The sequence below is a fragment of the Manis pentadactyla genome, chromosome 13, assembly GCF_030020395.1.
Source record: "Manis pentadactyla isolate mManPen7 chromosome 13, mManPen7.hap1, whole genome shotgun sequence".
NCBI lineage: Eukaryota > Metazoa > Chordata > Mammalia > Pholidota > Manidae > Manis > Manis pentadactyla.
In genome coordinates this window covers 77,192,656-77,214,505 of record NC_080031.1, presented here as the reverse complement: position 1 = coordinate 77,214,505, position 21,850 = coordinate 77,192,656, and positions in this window count along the sequence as shown.

Below are 21,850 nucleotides of genomic sequence, written 5' to 3'. Positions count from 1 at the left end.
GGGATGGAAAAACATATTTCAAGCAAACAACAGTGAGAAGAAAGCAGGGGTTGCAGTACTAATATCAGACAAAATAGACTTCAAAACAAAGAAAGTAACAAGAGATAAAGAAGGACACTACATAATGATAAAGGGCTCAGTCAAACAAGAGGATATAACTATTCTAAATATATATGCACCCAACACAGGAGCACCAGCATATGTGAAACAAATACTAACAGAACAAAAGGGGGATATAGACTGCAATGCATTCATTCTAGGAGACTTCAACACACCACTCACCCCAAAGGATAGATCCACTGGGCAGAAAATAAGTAAGGACACGGAAGCACTGAACAACACAGTAGAGCAGATGGACCTAATAGACATCTATAGAACTCTACATCCAAAAGCAGCGGGATATACATTCTTCTCAAGTGCACATGGAACATTCTCCAGAATAGACCACATACTAGGCCACAAAAAGAGCCTCAGAAAATTCCAAAAGATTGAAATCCTACCAACCAACTTTTCAGACCACAAAGGCATAAAACTAGAAATAAACTGTACAAAGAAAGCAAAGAGGCTCACAAACACATGGAGGCTTAACAACACGCTCCTAAATAATCAATGGATCAATGACCAAATCAAAATGGAGATCCAGCAATATATGGAAACAAATGACAACAACAACACTAAGCCCCAACTTCTGTGGGACACAGCAAAAGCAGTCTTAAGAGGAAAGTATATAGCAATCCAAGCATATTTAAAAAAGGAAGAGCAATCCCAAATGAATGGTCTAATGTCACAATTATCGAAATTGGAAAAAGAAGAACAGATGAGGCCTAAGGTCAGCAGAAGGAGGGACATAATAAAGATCAGAGAAGAAATAAATAAAATTGAGAAGAATAAAACAATAGCAAAAATCAATGAAACCAAGAGCTGGTTCTTCGAGAAAATAAACAAAATAGATAAGCCTCTAGCCAGACTTATTAAGAAGAAAAGAGAGTCAACACAAATCAACAGTATCAGAAACGAGAAAGGAAAAATCACGACGGACCCCACGGAAATGCAAAGAATTATTGGAGAATACTATGAAAACCTATATGCTAACAAGCTGGGAAACCTAGGAGAAATGGACAACTTCCTAGAAAAATATAACCTTTCAAGATTGACCCAGGAAGAAACAGAAAATCTAAACAGACCAATTACCAGCAACGAAATTGAAGAGGTAATCAAAAAACTACCAAAGAACAAAACCCCCGGGCCAGATGGATTTACCTCGGAATTTTATCAGACATACAGGGAAGACATAATACCCATTCTCCTTAAAGTTTTCCAAGAAATAGAGGAGGAGGGGATACTCCCAAACTCATTCTATGAAGCTAACATCACCCTAATACCAAAACCAGGCAAAGACCCCACCAAAAAAGAAAACTACAGACCAATATCCCTGATGAACGTAGATGCAAAAATACTCAACAAAATATTAGCAAACAGAATTCAAAAATACATCAAAAGGATCATACACCATGACCAAGTGGGATTCATTTCAGGGATGCAAGGATGGTACAACATTAGAAAGTCCATCAACATCATCCACCACATCAACAAAAAGAAAGACAAAAACCACATGATCATCTCCATAGATGCTGAAAAAGCATTTGACAAAGTTCAACATCCATTCATGTTAAAAACTCTCAGCAAAATGGGAATAGAGGGCAAGTACCTCAACATAATAAAGGCCATCTATGATAAACCCACAGCCAACATTATATTGAACAGCGAGAAGCTGAAAGCATTTCCTCTGAGATCGGGAACTAGACAGGGATGCCCACTCTCTCCACTGTTATTTAACATAGTACTGGAGGTCCTAGCCACGGCAATCAGACAAAATAAAGAAATACAAGGAATCCAGATTGGTAAAGAAGAAGTTAAACTGTCACTATTTGCAGATGACATGATACTGTACATAAAAAACCCTAAAGACTCCACCCCAAAACTACTAGAACTGATATCGGAATACAGCAAAGTTGCAGGATACAAAATCAACACACAGAAATCTGTGGCTTTCCTATATACTAACAATGAACCAACAGAGAGAGAAATCAGGAAAACAACTCCATTCACAATTGCATCAAAAAAAATAAAATACCTAGGAATAAACCTAACTAAAGAAGTGAAAGACTTATACTCTGAAAACTACAAGTCACTCTTAAGAGAAATTAAAGGGGACACTAACAGATGGAAACTCATCCCATGCTCGTGGCTAGGAAGAATTAATATCGTTAAAATGGCCATCCTGCCCAAAGCAATATACAGATTTGATGCAATCCCTATGAAACTACCAGCAACATTCTTCAATGAACTGGAACAAATAATTCAAAAATTCATATGGAAACACCAAAGACCCCGAATAGCCAAAGCAATCCTGAGAAAGAAGAATAAAGTAGGGGGGATCTCACTCCCCAACTTCAAGCTCTACTATAAAGCCATAGTAATCAAGACAATTTGGTACTGGCACAAGAGCAGAGCCACAGACCAATGGAACAGACTAGAGAATCCAGACATTAACCCAGACATATATGGTCAATTAATATTTGATAAAGGAACCATGGACATACAATGGCGAAATGACAGTCTCTTCAACAGGTGGTGCTGGCAAAACTGGACAGCTACATGTAGGAGAATGAAACTGGACCATTGTCTAACCCCATATACAAAAGTAAACTCAAAATGGATCAAAGACCTGAATGTAAGCCATGAAACCATTAAACTCTTGGAAGAAAACATAGGCGAAAACCTCTTAGACATAAACATGAGTGACCTCTTCTTGAACATATCTCCCCGGGCAAGAAAAACAACAGCAAAAATGAGTAAGTGGGACTATATTAAGCTGAAAAGCTTCTGTACAGCAAAAGACACAATCAATAGAACAAGAAGGATCCCTACAGTATGGGAGAATATATTTGAAAATGACACATCCGATAAAGGCTTGACGTCCAGAATATATAAGGAGCTCTCACGCCTCAACAAACAAAAAACAAATAACCCAATTAAAAAATGGGCAGAGGAACTGAATAGACAGTTCTCCAAAAAAGAAATACAGATGGCCAACAGACACATGAAAAGATGCTCCACATCGCTAATTATCAGAGAAATGCAAATTAAAACTATAATGAGATATCACCTCACACCAGTAAGGATGGCTGCCATCCAAAAGACAAACAACAACAAATGTTGGCGAGGCTGTGGAGAAAGGGGAACCCTCCTACACTGCTGGTGGGAATGTAAGTTAGTTCAACCATTGTGGAAAGCAGTATGGAGGTACATCAAAATGCTCAAAACAGACTTACCATTTGACCCAGGAATTCCACTCCTAGGAATTTACCCTAAGAATGCAGCAATCAAGTTTGAGAAAGACAGATGCACCCCTATGTTTATTGCAGCACTATTTACAATAGCCAAGAATTGGAAGCAACCTAAATGTCCATCAATAGATGAATGGATAAAGAAGATGTGGTACATATACACAATGGAATACTACTCAGCTATAAGAAAAGGGCAAATCCAATCATTTGCAGCAACATGGATGGAGCTGGAGGGTATTATGCTCAGTGAAACAAGCCAAGCGGAGAAAGAGAAATACCAAATGATTTCACTTATCTGTGGAATACAAGAACAAAGGAAAAACTGAAGGAACAAAACAGCAGCAGAATCACAGAACTCAAGAATGGACTAACAGGTACCAAAGGGAAAGGGAGTGGGGAGGATGGGTGGGTAGGGAGGGATAAGGGGGGGAGAAGTAGGGGGGTATTAAGATTAACATGCATGGGGGGGTAGGAGAAAAGGGAGGGCTGTACAACACAGAGAAGGCAAGTAGTGATTCTACAACATTTTGCTATGCTGATGGACAGTGACTGTAAAGGGGTTTATAGGGGAGACCTGGTACAGGGGAGAGCCTAGTAAACATAATATTCGTCATGTAAGTGTAGATTAGTGATAGCAAAAAAAAAAAAAAAAAAAAGGGCAGTTCCTGTGTGGTAACCTCCAACGAGTTCTACACAAGGGTATAAAGGGCATATAAAAGTGTAGGCAAATGGTCTGTTTGTGTTTATACAGAGGATCAAAGCCTAATTGGGCTACCCCGAAAATGAACTAAGATACGATATGAAAAATAACTTCCAACATCTGCACCCTCTGGAAGACTCATGCCAGAAGATGATCATCAAAAAACCCCAACAAAGATCCACGCACTGCTACAGCTGTAGATGCACTCATCCCACCAGTTCCTGGACCTGCCATGGGAATGAGGAAGGAGATATCTAAGCTGGCCTGTGCATACAGTAAAACAACAAAATTGGACTGGATCTATACTGTTGGAACTCAACCAAGAATTTGGAGAAGTGCAAATTGTAGCGCTCCAAAGTCTTACAACTACAAATTATTTATTGTTAAAAGAACATATGGCATGTGAACAGTCCCCAGGAATGGGTTGTTTTAATTTGTCTGATTTCTCTCAGACTGTTCAAGTTCATTTGGACAATATCCACCATATCATAGATAAGTTTTCACAAATGCCTAAGGTGCCTAACTGGTTTTCTTGGTTTCACTGCAGATGGCTGGTAATTACAGATATGCTTTGGTTATGTAACTATACTCCTATTATGTTAATGTGTGTGTGCAATTTAAGTAGTAGCTTAAAACCTATACATGCTGAAGTTAATCTACAAGAAGATATATCAAAGAAATAATCAATCTTCCCATGTTTTCTTCCGCCTGGTACTTCTATAGCTTTTCTTCTTCCTTCCTAATTACAACCCTTAAATAGAATTCGTGCCTCATATCAAATTTACCGAGTATCATAATTCTTCCAAGTGGTAAAGATACCTCAAGACAAATGCTGGGCATAGAAGCCAAAGGGCATAAATATGCAAAGAAGTAAAAAGCTAACTTTTTCAAACAATAAGGCTTCTCTCTCACTTACCAACTTCACATTTCCCTGTATGGCCCCGGAAGATGACTGGTTAGCCAGAGACGGGTAAGATTCCTCAAGGGAGGAACAACCTAAGACAGGCACAGTCGCAGGGGGGCCATCAGGTGAGAAATTGGGGATCAACAGAGGTGAGGCTTAGAACCTCACCCCCCCGTTCTGAGAGAAATCTTCTGCATACGTGGACGTTTTATTGCCCTTGTCTAGCTTGGATTAACACATAGTCTACAGGCACACACCTGATCATCTACGTGTGCTCTCTTACAACACTAAACTATGTTTTCTACCTTTATGTTGTATCTACCTACCACTTCAGCATTTTATTAAAAATAATAATAATAAAGAGAGAAATGTGGTATCCACATATAAATCAAGTATAAAAACCAAATGAGTATTCATATTTGAACTGACTGTTTATAGTTCATAATGCATGAGCAAAACCGAAAGTTTCTGTGATGACTGCCCTTGTACTGTTCACTATGTAACTTATTCATTATGTAAGAATTTGTTCTACATGTAAAAATTTGTTTGTTATGCCTCAGAAGATTGGAGACTGACAAAAATTAGGCTTGGGGTGGAATAATGATTGTGCATTGAGCATTGACTCCCCTATACAGAATTTTATTGTTGTTAACAACCATTTGATCAATAAATATGAGAGATGCCCTCACAAAAAAAAAAAAAAAAGGACAGACTTCCAATGGTAAAATAAATTAGTAACCGGGATGTAAGGTATAGCATAAGGAATATAGTCAAGATATTGTAACAGCCTGGTAGGGTGATAGCTGGAACCTAGAATTATGTATATAAATGTTCTACCACTGTGTTGTACACTTGAAACTCATGTAATGTAATACTGTGTGTCAACTACCCTTCAATAAAAAATAATTATTAAAAAAAAAAAAAAAAAAACTTTAAATACAACTTTTACTCTGCTTCAAAAAAAAAAAAAATTTCGCTCTGAGTTTGTGGGTGATGGGAACTTTCAATTTGATCTTTTTGTTTAAATGATGCCTCCAAATAATAGGAATTTATATATTTTATATGTGTTGTAAAGTCTTGGCAAAGTGATAAATACAAGTAAGGTATATTAATATTCATAAATGATGGGAATGACAGTTTAACATCAAATCCACATGGCCTGTAATCACAGGCACTTCACAGACCCAGGCCTACTTCACCCCACCCCCTCGGCCTTCTCAGCCTTCTCACACTGTGTCTTCTCTACCAGAGTCACCCAGAGCTCACCCCACCCTCGGGGCCAGGATATCTGGGGTCATCTGCTCCTCCCCACTCTGCTGTGTGCTCATCCCTCACTTCTTTCCCGTGTCTGCTCGCAAAACTGTTTCCAGTGTTGCCTCTCTAGTGTTTCTTTTATTTTATTGTAGTATGAACACCTAACACTAAGTCTTACCTCCTAAAAGGTTTTTAGGTGCACAATGTAGAGAAAATCACTAAAGGCATGATACTGTGTAGTGGGTTTCTAGACCTTAGTCATCTTGCCTAAATGAAACTATACCCATGGAGTTGCAAGTACCCATTTTCCCTTCCATCAGCTCCTGGCAATCATTATATTCCCTGATGAATGACTGACAATTCAGATACTTTATGTAAGTGGAATCACATAATATTTTTCCTCCTGTGATGGACATATTTCACTTTGCTTAATATCCTCTGTCTTATTGCAAATGGCAGGATTTCATTTCCTTTAAAGTCTGAGTAACATTTCATTGTGTGTGTATGACACATTTTCTTTATTCATCTAGACATTAGTGGATATTTAGGTCATTTCCATTTCTTGGCTATTGTGAATAATAGCACTGTAAACATGGGGGTACAAATACTGCCACAAGATCCCAGTATTTAAATTTAAATAAAAAATGTTTTCCCAGACACCCTCCATAATCCACTTATTTTTATTACATTTGTATTTTTAACAGTCATCAAAATGTAATTTACTAAACATTTTATTTACTTATTTAGTTTATCCATCATCACTTCAAATATAGTGCAATGTTTACTCTTTGATGTGTTATCAATAACTAGACAGAGCCAGCCACAAAGAAGGTAGCCATTAATATTTGTTTAATAAAGCATATGAATGAATATTTTTCAATATATAAAAAATTTTAGCTTGTTTTATTTTCCAGAAATTATATCTTTGAAATATTTTATATCGGTGTTTAGCACTAAATTGTATTCTTAGTTTTCTTTAATCATATATGTCATCATGTATGATGTGTTTAATGTAATTATTGCTACATTTATGTAAATGTATTCTTGACCTGGTATCAATTTCACATATAAATCCGCCAATTTTTTAAATATGTTTCCTTGTGCTTCTTATTTAGCACAGCTTTTTCATACTCTGGGATTCTAATATCATTTTGAGAAAGCATGGAAGCTTAAAATCTTCACAATTCCAATTTACAGCCCAAGGTATCAAGAAGCTTTCATGGGCAATGAATCAGAGTCAAGAAATTTTAATCAATACATTTCCCCTTCTGTGGTAATGGCCACAGTTACCCTCTGCATCAACTTGGGATATTTTAGATTATCATGCTGTTATGTATCAGTTTTGCTGCATTGAATTATAATTAATATCATTGCTCCATTTTTTATCACATCACGGTCCCTTGTGTATGTGGGTAAGAGAGCATTGTTCCATATAGTTCCTTTAAGTCCTGAAAAAATAAAAATAATGTTACATTTGTACGCCAGCCTCAGAATGGAGACACAGCCCTCTGGTCATAGGATGGAAACACAAGCAGATCGGAGTTGTGCTTCACCTGCGGGCTTAGATGTGAACAGAGGATCAATGCAATGCCTCCCACAAGTGACTTATTTTCAAGGCTGTACCACCAGGTGGGATATGACTGGAGAGCAGAGTCCAGGGGTGGATGTGGCTTTGAAACTAAGGGAGTTCTGAATGTTGATTAAACCTGTGGACCAGACAGCATTTTTTTGTTTCTGTGCAATAGCTGATGTGGTCATGGATGTATGTGGGTGAGTGGAAAGGGGGACAAAGCAGTGAACATACATTCTACAAAAATGTTTTAAGTGACATCAATACAAAGACTCATATACGATCAATCATGAGAGCAGAGAGTAATGCGCAACCTCCCCATGGAAGCTTTATCCAAAGGTATAAAGAAGAACACCTACAAATCAACAGCAAAAAACCCCACAAACTACCTGTTTAAAAAATGAGCAAATTCTGAATTATTTTTGTATAGAAGACATACAAACTGTGAAGAATTTTATGAAAAGTTGCTTAATAACACTTATCATTAGGCAATTACAAATCACAACTATAATGATTTATTAACCCACAACTACTATGATGCCTATTAAGAAAAATTCAAAGATTGTTAAGTCTTGCTGTAGATGTGGATGAAATTGAACCTTGTATTCCCTGTTGATAGGAATATAAGTTGCTACAGCCATTATAGGAACAATATGGAAGTTCCTCCCACAATTAATCTAGAACTACAATATGATCTGGAAATCCCACTTCTAGGCATGTATCTGAAGAAAATTAAATAACTACCATGAAAATATTTTGTAAACACATGCTCATTCCTGCATTATTTACTTTCTCTCAGGCATGGAAACAACTTAAGTGTGCTCCACAGATGAATAGGCAGGTTGCTTATAGAGTGGATGTCCTGGCACACACACACACATAATTAATGATTGTTGTATTTTACTAAATAATTGACCTTTTTGGGAGGGTGGAGCCAAGATGGCAGCATGAGTAGAGAAGCAGAAATCTCTCCCAAAACCACATATATCTATGAAAATATAACAAAGGCAACTTTTCCTAGAATATAGACCAGAGGACACAGGACAATATCCAGAACACATCCACACCTGCGAAAACCCAGCACCTCATAAAAGGGGTAAGATACAAGCCCTGGATGGGTGGGACCGGAGCGTCCCTCCCCCCAGCTACCAGCGGGAGAAGAATAGGCAGAGCAGGAGGGAGAGGGAGCCCAGGACTGCTGAGCACCCAGCCCCAGCCATCTGGGCCAGAGTGCAGACAGTGCATGCGTGAGGTCCTGGATACTAGGGAAAAAGGACAGTAAGACCGGTGAGTGGGTACTGGAGGCTGGTGCTGTAGGACAAAAGAAAAGTGAGCAGCCATAGTTTTTTGTTGTTGTTGTTTTCTTTTGGCGAGTGCTTTTTGGAAGCCTTAAAGGGACAGGGACCACAATACTAGGGAAACAGGGCAGCAAGGACAGTGAGTGGGCATCAGAGGCCAGGGCCAGTGAACAAAAGAAAAGCGAACAGCCATTTTTTTGTTGTTGTTATTGTTGTTTTGTTTAGGTGAGTGCTTTTTGGAAGTCTTAAAGGGACAGAGACCCCAATAAGGGGGAAACAGGGCAGCAAGACTGGTGATCAGGTGCCGGAGGCTGGCAACAGAGAATAAAGAAAAATGTGCGGCCATTTTTGTTGTTGTTGTTGTCGTTGTTTTGTTTTGACGGGTGCATTTTGGAAGTCTTAAAGGGACAGAGACCCCAACACTAGGGAAACAGGGCAGCAAGACCTGTGAGCAGGTACCAGAGGCCAGCAACAGAGAACAAAAGAAAAGTGAGCGGTCCGTTTTTTTTTCTTTCTTTTTCATTTTTTTTTTAACTTTTTTTTACTGTCATTTCCTTTTGGCGAGTGCTTTTTGGAAGTCTTAAAGAGCCAGGGGGACACTTAGTCCAGAGGTAGGGAATCCGGGGAACTCTGCGCATGATAACACCCTGGGCTGGAGGAAGTACAGAGGCCCTTTACAGAGATAAATAGAATCCCGACTGCTCCACCTCCAATGTGACTTCACCATTTTGGAGCGGCCACCCGAGCCAAGCCACGACCACAGAAACAGAGGAGGTAAACTCCATAGAAGCTGGGCATGAAGCAGAATCCCTGTGTGTGCGCAGGAACTCAGCACAAGTCACTAGAGGTCGCTGTTCTCCCAGGAGAGGAGGGCCACAAAACAACAAGAAGGGAAGTTCTTCCAGCCGTCACTCGTCCCAGCTCAGCAAACTAATCTTATCACCATGAAAAGACAAAATTACAGGCAAACCAAGATCACAGAGGAAACACTAGAGAAAGAGACAGACCTAACCAGTCTTCCTGACAAAGAATTCAAAATAAAAATCATTAACATGCTGAAAGAGATGCAGAGAAATATGCAAGAGAAATGGGATGAAGTCTGGAGGGAGATCACAGATGCCAGGAAGGAGATGACAGAAATGAAAGAAACTCTGGAAGGATTTATAAGCAGAATGGATTAGATGCACGAGGCCATTGATGGAATTGAAACCAGAGAACAGGAACGCATAGAGGCTGACATAGAGAGAGATAAAAGGATCTCCAGGAATCAAACAATATTAAGAGAACTGTGTGACCAATCCAAAAGGAACAATATCCGTATTATAGGGGTTCTAGAAGAAGAAGAGGAAAAGGGATGGAAAGTGTCTTTGAAGAAATAATTTCTGAAAACTTCCCCAAATCCTGGTAGGAAATAATCGAACAGACCATGGAAATACAAAGAACCCCCAACAGAAAGGAACCAAGGAGGACAACACCAAGACACATAATAATTAAAATGGCAAAGATCAAGGACAAGGAAAGAGTTTTAAAGGCAGCTATAGAGAAAAAGGTCACCTATAAAGGAAAACCCAACAGGATAACATCAGACTTGTCGACAGAAACCCTACAGGCCAGAAGAGAATGGCATGATATATTTAATGCAATGAGACAGAAGGGATTTAAACCAAGGATACTGTATCCAGCACAACTATCATTTAAATATGAGGGAGGGATTAAACAATTCCCAGGCAAGCAAAAGCTGAGGGAATTTGCTTCTCACAAACCACCTCTACAGGGCATCTTACAGGGACTGCTCTAGATGGGAGCACTCCTAGAAAGAGCACAGAACAAAACACCCAACATATGAAGAATGGAGGAGGAGGAATAAGAAGGGAGAGAAGAAAAGAATCTCCAATGTATATAACAGCTCAATAAGCGAGCTAAGTTAGGCAGTAAGATACTAAAGAGGCTAACCTTGAACCTTTCGTAACCACGAATTTAAAGCCTGCAATGGCAATAAGTACAGACTTTCAATAGTCACCCTAAATGTAAATGGACTGAATGCACAAATCAAAAGACACAGAGTAATAGAATGGATAAAAAAGCAAGACCCATCTATATGCTGCTTACAAGAAACTCACCTCAAACACAAAGACATGCACAGACTGAAAGTCAAGGGATATCAAAACATATTTCAGGGAAACAACAGCGAGAAGAAAGCACGGGTTGCAGTACTAATAACAGACAAAATAGACTTCAAAACAAAGAAAGTAACAAGAGATAAAGAAGCACACCACATATTGATAAAGGGCTCAGTCCAACAAGAGGATATAACCATTCTAAATATATATGCACCACACACAGGAGCACCAGCATATGTGAAACAAATACTAACAGAACTAAAGGGGGATATAGACTGCAATGCATTCATTTTAAAGAGACTTCAACACACCACTCACCCCAAAGGATAGATCTACTGGGCAGAAAGTAAGTAAGGACACGGAAGCACTGAACAACACAGTAGAGCAGATGGACCTAATAGACATCTATGGAACTCTACATCCAAAAGCAACAGGATATACATTCTTCTCAAGTGCACATGGAACATTCTCCAGAATAGAACACATACTAGCCCACAAAAAGACCCTCAGTAAAATCCAAAATATTGAAATACTACCAATCAATTTTTCAGACCAAAAAGGTATAAACTAGTAATAAATTCTACAAAGAAAACAACAAGGCTCACAAACACATGGAGACTTAACTACATGCTCCTAAATAATCAAGGGATCAACGAACAAATTAAAATAGAGATCAAGGAATATATAGAAACAAATGACAACAACACAAAGCCCCAACTTCTGTGGGACACAGCAAAAGCAGTATTAAGAGGAAAGTATATAGCATTCCAGGCACACTTGAAGAAGGAAGTACAATCCCAAATGAATAGTCTAACATCACAATTATCAAAATTGGAAAAAGAAGAACAAATGAGACCTAAAGTCAGCAGAAGGAGGGACATAATAAAGATCATAGAAGAAATAAACAAAGTTGAGAAGAATAAAACAATAGCAAAAATCAATGAAACCAAGAGCTGGTCCTTTGAGAAAATAAACAAAATAGATAAGCCTCTATCCAAACTTATTAGGAGAAAAAGAGAATTAACACAAATCAACAGAATCACAAATGAGAACAGAAAAATCATGACAGACTCCACAGAAATGCAAAGAATTATTAAAGACTTATATGAAAACCTATATGCCAACAAGATGGAAAACCTAGAAGAAATGGAAAACTTCCTAGAAAAATGCAACTTTACAAGGCTGACCAAGGAAGAAACACAAAAGTTAAAGAAACCAGTTACAAGCAAAGAAATTGAAACGGTAATAAAAAAAACTACCCAAGAACAAAATCCCCGCACCGGACGGATTTACATCGGAATTTTATCAGACACACAGAGAAGACATAATACCCATACTCCTTAAAGTATTCCAAATAATAGAAGAGGTGGGAATACTCCCAAACTCATTCTTTGAAGCCAACATCACCGTAATACCAATACCAGGCAAAAACCGCCAAAAAAGAAAACTACAGACCAATATCCCTGATGAATGTGGATGCAAAAGTACTTAATAAAATATTAGAAAACAGAATTAAAAAGTATATCAAAAGGATAATACACCATGACCAAGTGGGATTCATTGTAGGGATCCAAGGATGGTACAACATTCGAAAATCCATCAACATCATCTACCACATCAACAAAAAGAAAGACAAAAACCACATGATCATCTCCATAGATGCTGAAAAAAAATTTGACAAAATTCAACATCCATTCATGATAAAAACTCACAGCAAAATGGGAATAGAGGGTAAGTACCTCAACTTAGTAAAGGCCATATATTTTATAAACCCTCTGCCAACATTATACTGAACAGCGAGAAGCTGAAAGCTTTTCCTCTGAGATCGGAAACTAGAAAGAGATGCCCACTTTCCCCATGGCTATTTAACATAGCTCTAGAGGTCCTAGCCACAGCAATCAGACAAAACGAAGAAATACAAGGAATCCAGACTGGTAAAGAAGTGAAAGTGTCAGTATTTGCAGATGACGTGATATTGTACATAAAAAACCCTAAAGAATCCACCCCAAAACTATTAGAACTGATATTGGAAAACAGCAAAGTTGCAGGATACAAAATTAACACACAGAAATCTGTAGCTTTCCTATACACTAACAATGAACCAATAGAAAGAGAAATCAGGCAAACAATTCCATTCACAATTGCATCAAAAAGAATAAAAAACCTAGGAATAAATCTAACCAAATAAGTGAAAGATGTATACTCTGAAAACAACAAATCACTCTTAAGGGAAATTAAAGATGACACTAACAAATGGAAACTCATCTCATGCTCTTGGCTAGGAAGAATTAATATCGTCAAAATGGCCATCCTGCCCAAAAGAATATACAGATTTGATGCAATCCCTGTCAAATTAGCAGGAACATTCTTCAAAGAAATGTAACAAGTAATTCAAAAATTCATATGGAAACACCAAAGACTCCGAATAGCCAAAGCAATCCTGACAAAGAAGAATAAAGTAGGGGGGATTTCACTCCTCAACTTCAAGCTCTACTATAAACCCATAGTAATCACGACAATTTGGTACTGGCACAAGAACAGAGCCACAGACCAATGGAACAGACTAGAGAATCCAGACATTAACCCAGACATATATGGTCAATTAATATTTGATAAAGGAGCCATGCACATACAATGGCAAAATGACAGTCTCTTCAACAGATGGTGCTGGCAAAACTGGACAGCTACATGTAGGAGAATGAACCTGGACCATTCTCTATCCCATATACAAAAGTAAATTCAAAATGGGTCAAAGACCTGAATGTAAGTCATTAAACCATTAAACTCTTGGATAAAAACAAAGGCAAAAACCTCTTAGACATAAACATGAGTGACCTCTTCTTGAACATATCTCCCCAGGCAAGGAAAACAACAGCAAAAATGAACAAGTGGGACTATATTAAGCTGAAAAGCTTCTGTACAGAAAAAGACACCATCAATAGAACAAAAAGGAACCCTACAGTATGTGAGAACATATTTATAAATGACAGATCCGATAAAGGCTTGATGTCCAAAATATATAAAGAGCACACACGCCTCAACAAACAAAAAACAAATAATCCAATTAAAAAATGGGCAGAGGAACTGAACAAACAGTTCTCCAAAAAAGAAATACAGATGGCCAACAGACACATGAAAAGACGCTCCACATTGCTTATTATCAGAGCAATGCAAATTAAAACCACAATGATTTATCACCTCACACCAGTAAGGATGGCTGCCATCCAAAAGACAAACAATAACAAATGTTGGCGAGGCTGTGGAGAAAGGGAAACCTTCCTACACGTCTGGTGGGAATGTAAATTAGTTCAACCATTGTGGAAAGCAGTATGGAGGTTCATCAAAATTCTCAAAACAGATTTACCATTTGACCCAGGATTTCCACTCCTAGAAATTTACCATAGGAATGCAGCAATCAAGTTTGAGAAAGACAGATGCACCCCTATGTTTATCGCAGCACTATTTACAATAGCCAAGAATTGGAAGCAACCTAAATGTCCATCGATAGATGAATGGATAAAGAAGATGTGGTACATATACACAATGGAATACTACTCAGTCATAAGAAGAGGGCAAAGTTTACCATTTGCAGCAACATGGATGGAGCTGGAGGGTATTATGCTCAGTGAAATAAGCCAAGCAGAGAAAGAGAAATACCAAATGATTTCACTCCTCTGTGGAGTATAAGAACAAAGGAAAATCTGGAGGAACAAAACAGCAGCAGAATCACAGAACTCAAGAATGGACTAAAAGGTACCAAAGGGAAAGGGACTGGGGAGGATGGGTGGGTAGGGAGGGTTAAGGGGGGGAAGAAGAAGGGGGGTATTATGATTAGCGTGCATGGATGGTGGGAGAAATTGGAGGGGTGTGCAACACAGAGAAGACAAGTAGTGATTCTACAACATTTTGATATGCTGATGGACAGTGACTGTAAAGGTGTTTATAGGGCCGACCTGGTATAGGGGAGAGCCTAGTGCACATAATATTCTTCATGTACGTGTAGATTAATGATAACAGAAAAAAAAAGAAAGAAAGAAAAGAGGGATTACTCCCTGACAGGATAAAACAAACTCTAAATCAACGATTAATGCATGCTTTAAATATCCTTGATTTTGATCACTTAATGGGTGTCAGATGATCGGCTATGGAGGTTCATTTATCTGATAATATTCCTTTCTCTTAAAAAACAAAACAAAACAACAAAAAAAAGCAGTTCCTGTGTGGTGACCTCCAATGAGTTCTACACAATGGTGTAAAGGGCATATCAAAATGTGGGCAAAGGGTCTATTTGTGTCTATACAGAGGATCAAAGCCTAATTTGGCTACCCAGATAATGAACTAAGATATGATATGAAGAAGAACTTCCAACATCAGCACTCTCTGGAAGACTCATACCAGAAGAGAATCATCAAAAAACCTCAACAAAGATCCAGGCGATGCTGCACTTGTAGCTGCATTCATCCCACCGGCTCCTGGACTTCCCATTGGAATGAAGAAGGAGATATCTAAGCTGGCCTGTGCATACAGTAAAACAGCAAATTTGACTGGATCTTTACTGTTGGAATTCAACCAAGAATTAGGAGAAGTGCAAGTTGTAGCACTCCAAAATCTTACGACTACAGACTATCTACTGTTAAAAGAACATATAGGTTGTGAACAGTCTCTGAGAATGGGTTGTTTTAACTTGTCTGATTTCTCTCAGACTATTCAAGTTCAGTTGGAAAATATCCGTCATATCATAGATAAGTTTTCACAAATGTCTAAGGTGCCTAACTGGTTTTCTTGGTTTCACTGAATATGGCTGGTAATTATAGGTCTGCTTTGGTTATGTTACTGTATTCCTATTATGTTAATGTGTGTATGCAATTTAATTAGTAGTTTAAAACCTATACATTCTGAAGTTACTCTACAAGAAAATATGTCAAAGAAATAATCAATCTTTCCATGTTTTCTTCCATCTTCTACTCCTATAGCTTTTCTTCTTCCTTCCTAATTACAACCCTTAAATAGAATTCGTGCCTCATATCGAATTTACCGAGTATCATAATTCTTCCAAGTGGTAAAGATACCTCAAGAGAAATATTGGGCATAAAAGCCATAGGGCATAAATATGCAAAGAAGTAAAAAGCTATCCTTTTCAAACAATATTGCCTCTCTCTCACTTACCAAATTTACATTTCCCTGTATCGCCCCGGAAGAGGACTGTTTAGCCAGAGATGGGTAAGATTCCTCAAGGGAGGAACAACCTATGACAGGCACAGTCGCAGGGGGGCCATCAGGTGAGAAATTGGGGATCAACAGAGGTGAGGCTTAGAACCTCACCCCCCCTGTTTTGAGAGAAATCTTCTGCATCTGTGGATGTTTTAATGCCCTTGTCTAGCTTGGATTCACACTTAGTCTTCAGGCACATACCTGATCATCTACATTTGCTCTCTTATAACACTAAACTATGTTTTCTACCTTTATCTTGCATCTACCTACCACATCCGCATTTTATTTAAAAATAATAATAATAATATTAATGGAGAAATGTGGGATTCACATATAAATCAAGTATAACAATCAAACGAATATTCATATTTGACCTGATTCTTTATAGTTCATAATGCATGATCAAAACTGAAAGTTTCTGTAATGAGTGCCCTTGTACTGTTCACCATGTAAGAACTTGTTCGTTATGCTTCAGAAGATTGGAGACTGACGAGATTTAGGCTTGGGTTGGATTAATGATTGTGCATTGAGCATTGAGTCCCCTATACAGAATTTTATTGTTGTTAACCATTTGATCAATTAATATGAGAAATGCCCTCTCAAAAAAAATACAATGAAATAATTGACCTTTATTTATATAGTGACTTTCTTCATATCTGTGACAGTTTTTGACAAAGTTTATATTGTTTGATATCTTTGGATTCTGTTTGCATGGAACATATTTTTCTATCTCCTCACTTTTAGTCTATGTGTTTACTTAGTGCTGAAATAACTGTGAGACAGACAAGATATACTTGAGTATTTTTTTAACCCATTCATACACTTCAAGTTTTTTGATACCATTTAATCAATATATCTAATTGATTACTGATAAGAAATGACTTCTTGTAATTTTGCTTTCTGTTTTCTATCTGATTTATAATTGTTTTTATCTTTTCCTTTTTATTTTATTTTATTTCATACAAATATTAGTGTTTTTATTCATAATGGTCCAACCTGGAAGCTACAAAGATGGACTTCAGTATTTGAATCCATAAATAAACCTTGGCACATCCAGACAAGGGATTACTCAGCAATGAAAATAAATGAACTCTCAAGCTGTGAATAGACATGGAAGAAATTGTAATGCATATCACTACATGAATGAAGCCAATATTTAAAGGCTACATAGTGTATGATTTCAATAATATGGCATTCTGGAAGATGCAAATGTATGGAGACAGTAAATGGATCAGTTATTGCAAGGTATTAATAGGTTAGGGAGGGGTAAATAGGTCAAGGATACATGTCATAATACATTTGTTAAATCTCTGTGCCACACTGAGGGTGAGCCATATTGTGAAGTTTGGGCTTAAGGGGATAGTGGTATGTCAGTATAGGTTTATTTATTGTAACAAATATACAGTCTGGTACAAGAGCCTATGGGCATGTGGAGACAAAGACATGGCATTTTCTACAGCTTCTCTTCAGTTTTGCTGTGTACTTTGAACCACTCTAAAAATATTAAAAAATGTAACTCAATATGATAAAAATAACATAAACAATAATTAATTTTATATTTAACTTCAGAAAATGCAGCAATACAATAACTGAAGGTGAAGCATGTATAGATTGTTAGTCTGCATTATTTAGGTGTTTTGCTAAAATTGTCATTTGGTGAATGAAAAGAAACATTTATGGGAAAGATGTTGCATAGCTTACAATTCTTTATCCAGAACTGACAAGCAAAGTCATTTAAAAAAATGGCAAACATCAAAAATTTTGGAAACCCTTTAGCAAAGACTGAAGACTTTTTAAGGGGTCAGTTAGTAGAAATCAGAGTACCCATTGAAATGTTCCATTTCAGTATTGTGATTTCTGTTATTTCATTAATTGGAGCAATATCATGCTCTTCAAAATAATTTTAGTGTAAATAAATAAAATTTTGTTTTCCTTTTCAACACCATTAAAAATATGTGAAAATGAATAGAAAAGGCTACTCATCATTGAAACATGTATAGATTTTGGATGAAAAAAAAGAAATATAAACAATCACTTTTAATAATGCCAAGTACAATGTGTCTTATAGGAAAAGGTGACATTTTAAATCTTCTGGTTAGTATATTCAGAGATATAAACAACGTTATATGAATATTATTCTATCCTTGGAATATAAGTCACAGGCTAAAAAGACAGGATTGCTAATGGAAATTATTTTAGTATATAGAATTTGAAGTACTTAAATATTATTTAAGAACTTTGAGTAATATTATCTATAAAGTATACATAAATTGAAAATATGGAATAAATAATTTTCCTAATCTTAAAAATAAAGTTGGAGATTAAATGTACCAACAATTATTTGGAAAACTTTTTTAGGGAAGATTTCTGTTTCACCATTGAAATAGCCCATGTCATGCCAGAAAGATTATAATTATAAGCACACACTCAGGAATATCAGTATGGAATTTCATGAACTTATCATTTAATATTATATTATGTCTTAAGGAGATGTATAAATGATGAAGACTTAGAAGTACATTAGATTTTTATCAAGAACTATGTTATTCATTCTTGTAGTTTTGGGGTAGATTCTTAAGGGATTTTTTATATTAAATATCATGTTAGCTGCAAACAGTGAGGGTTTAACTTCTTCCTTACTAATCTGGAGGACTTTTATATCTTTGTGTTGTCTGATTGCTGTGGCTAGGACCTCCAGTACTATGTTGAATAAAAGTGGGGATAGTGAGCATCTTTCCTCCCAATCTTGGAGGAAAAGATTTCAGCCTTTTGCTGTTAAGTATGATGTTGGCAGAGCATTTTTCATATAAGGCCTTTATCATGTTGAGGTACTTGCCTGATACACCCATTTTTTGAGAGTTTTTTTTTATCATGAATGAATGTTGAATTTTTTCAAATACATTTTCAGCATCTATTTAGATGATCATGTGGTTTTTGTCTTTGTTGTTAATGTAGTGTAGGATGTTGATTGACTTTCAAATATTGTACCATCCTTGCATTCCCGGAATAAATCAAACTTGATCATGATGGATGATCTTTTTGTTGTATTTATGAATTCAGTTTGCTAATATTTTGTTAAGGATTTTTGCATCTATGTTCATCAGTGATACTGGTCTATAACTTTCTTTTAGAGATGGAATAGTTTTGAAAATATCCCTAAATGCACGATAAACACACTTTTAAAAACTTTCCAATATTTGTTATAAATACTTTACATATTTTATTTCATTGTCCATAAAATCTAAAGCAAGCTTAAATTATATTGTCTTGTATACATTTCAAATTTATGTCGTTTAATATTTATTATAGTTACTGTTTATCTGAATATAGATTGTACTTTACATTCCTATTTTGTTAAGATTTATTTAAAATTAGGTAGCACAGTGAATTTATTAAATTATTTTTGACATTCTCTACAGAATTAATAATTCCCTTAAATGTTTGTTAGAATTCAGTGACATCTTGGATTTTTCATTTAGAATGTTTATAATTGAAAATTTAATTTTGTTAATCGATGCAGAAACATTGTTTTTTCTATGACTTTCTTATGCCAATTTTGATAAAATTCTGTTTAGGAGTCGTTTTTCATTTTTCCAATGTCTTATATTTTTGACATAACGTTTTCTAATGATGTCTTGTTTATATATTATCCCATAAAAATGTATCAATACAATTTCATTAAATAAAGATACCCTCATATTCACTAAAGAAGAAGAGTAAAAAAATGTATCTACAGAGTGGAAGAATTCTTTGGCACTTCACAGTAGGTAATAGCTTCCTTATTCTTTATTAGTTACACCAGGGATTAAATTTTGTATTTATTTGTACTTTTTGCTGAGGAGTATTTATTTATTTATTTATTCAGATATAGTTGACATACAATATTATATTACTTTCAAGTATACATTAGTGATTCAGTGGCTGTCTACATTATGACATGCTCATCACAAATAGCATTGTTCCTATCTGTCAACATAGGAAAATGTTGCAGGATTGTTTACTATATTCTCTATGCTATGCTTACATCCTTGTGACTAATTTATACTGTGATTGAGATTTTGTGCGTCTTATCCCCTCCATCAGTTTCACCCACCCACCACATCCCATTCCCATTTGTAATCACCAGTCTCTTCTCAGTGTCTGTAACTACTGGACATTTGTTCATTTTGTTTTGTTTTATATTTAGATTCCTCCTCTAAGTGAAATCATATGGCACTTGCCTTTCTCTGAATGACATATTTCACTTAACATAATGCCCATTAGGCTTATTCATGTTGCTGCAAATAGCAACATGTCTTTCTTTTTTATGGCTGAATACTTTTCCAGTGTATGTATGTCCCTCTTTCACCTCATTCATTCACCTATTATTTTTTTAATTTTCAAGGGTTTATTTGGATTTGCATGTAGCACCAGACCAAATGTGCTCTATCATTTCATCTACTGATGAACAACTCTTGTAAATAATGCAGCAATAAATATAAGGGTGCATATAGCTTTTCAAATCAGATTTTTTTTCCTTGGGTAAATTCTTAGAAGAATAATTACTGGGTTGTGTGGTATTTCTACTTTAGAGTTTGAGGAACCTCCATTCTGCTCTCCACAGTGGCTGTACCAATTTACATTCCCACTGTCAGGGTGCAAGGGTTGCCCTCTCTCCACATCCCTTAAAAATTTTAATATATAAAGTTAAACATGAATACTGTTCCTTAACCATGAATTAAGAATATCAATGAAAAACACTACAGAATATTTGTACTACATATCATAATTTATCTTATCTCTTGATTTGTGGATGTTGTGTTGTAAGTTTTTAGTGTATATAAGAGTGTAACAATATGAGTGATTAACAAAAAATAAAGCATAAAGCTTGATCATTTTTATAAACTTACTATGGGATTGAAACAACCAAACAAATCAAGAATAAAAATTATTACCGTTCCAAAAGTATAGATTTTGTGCACTTTCAGTCATTGACCTTTCAAGGTAAAACAACTGAATGACTTCAGACTGTCAGTTAATATGCATGACTATGTCTGTTAGTAATGGAATCATCCTATGAGGTTTGCTTTGTGTTAATCTTATATGATTGTGATTGTCTGAATCAATATTGTTTTCCTCAGTGTCACCATCAGTAACATAATATAACTGTTTAACTGGGCTACAGCATAGTGTTAGTTTCCAGTCTCTGCAACATAAATTACTGGGCATGTCTTTCAGTGAATGTAGGTAGTCATTTCTGCTGGAATCCCACGGGATGGCTGTGTCCTGGGTGAGTGGATGTCCATGGCATGCCCTCAAATGCCTCCACACCACAGCCACATTCCCATGAGCACCACAGGGAGATGGAGCAGGGGGCTCCTGACCATGATGACATGTCTCTTAAGTTACATGTCGCTTTACCTCTGACACTGACCAGAACGTAAATCACATGTTCTTTAACAGT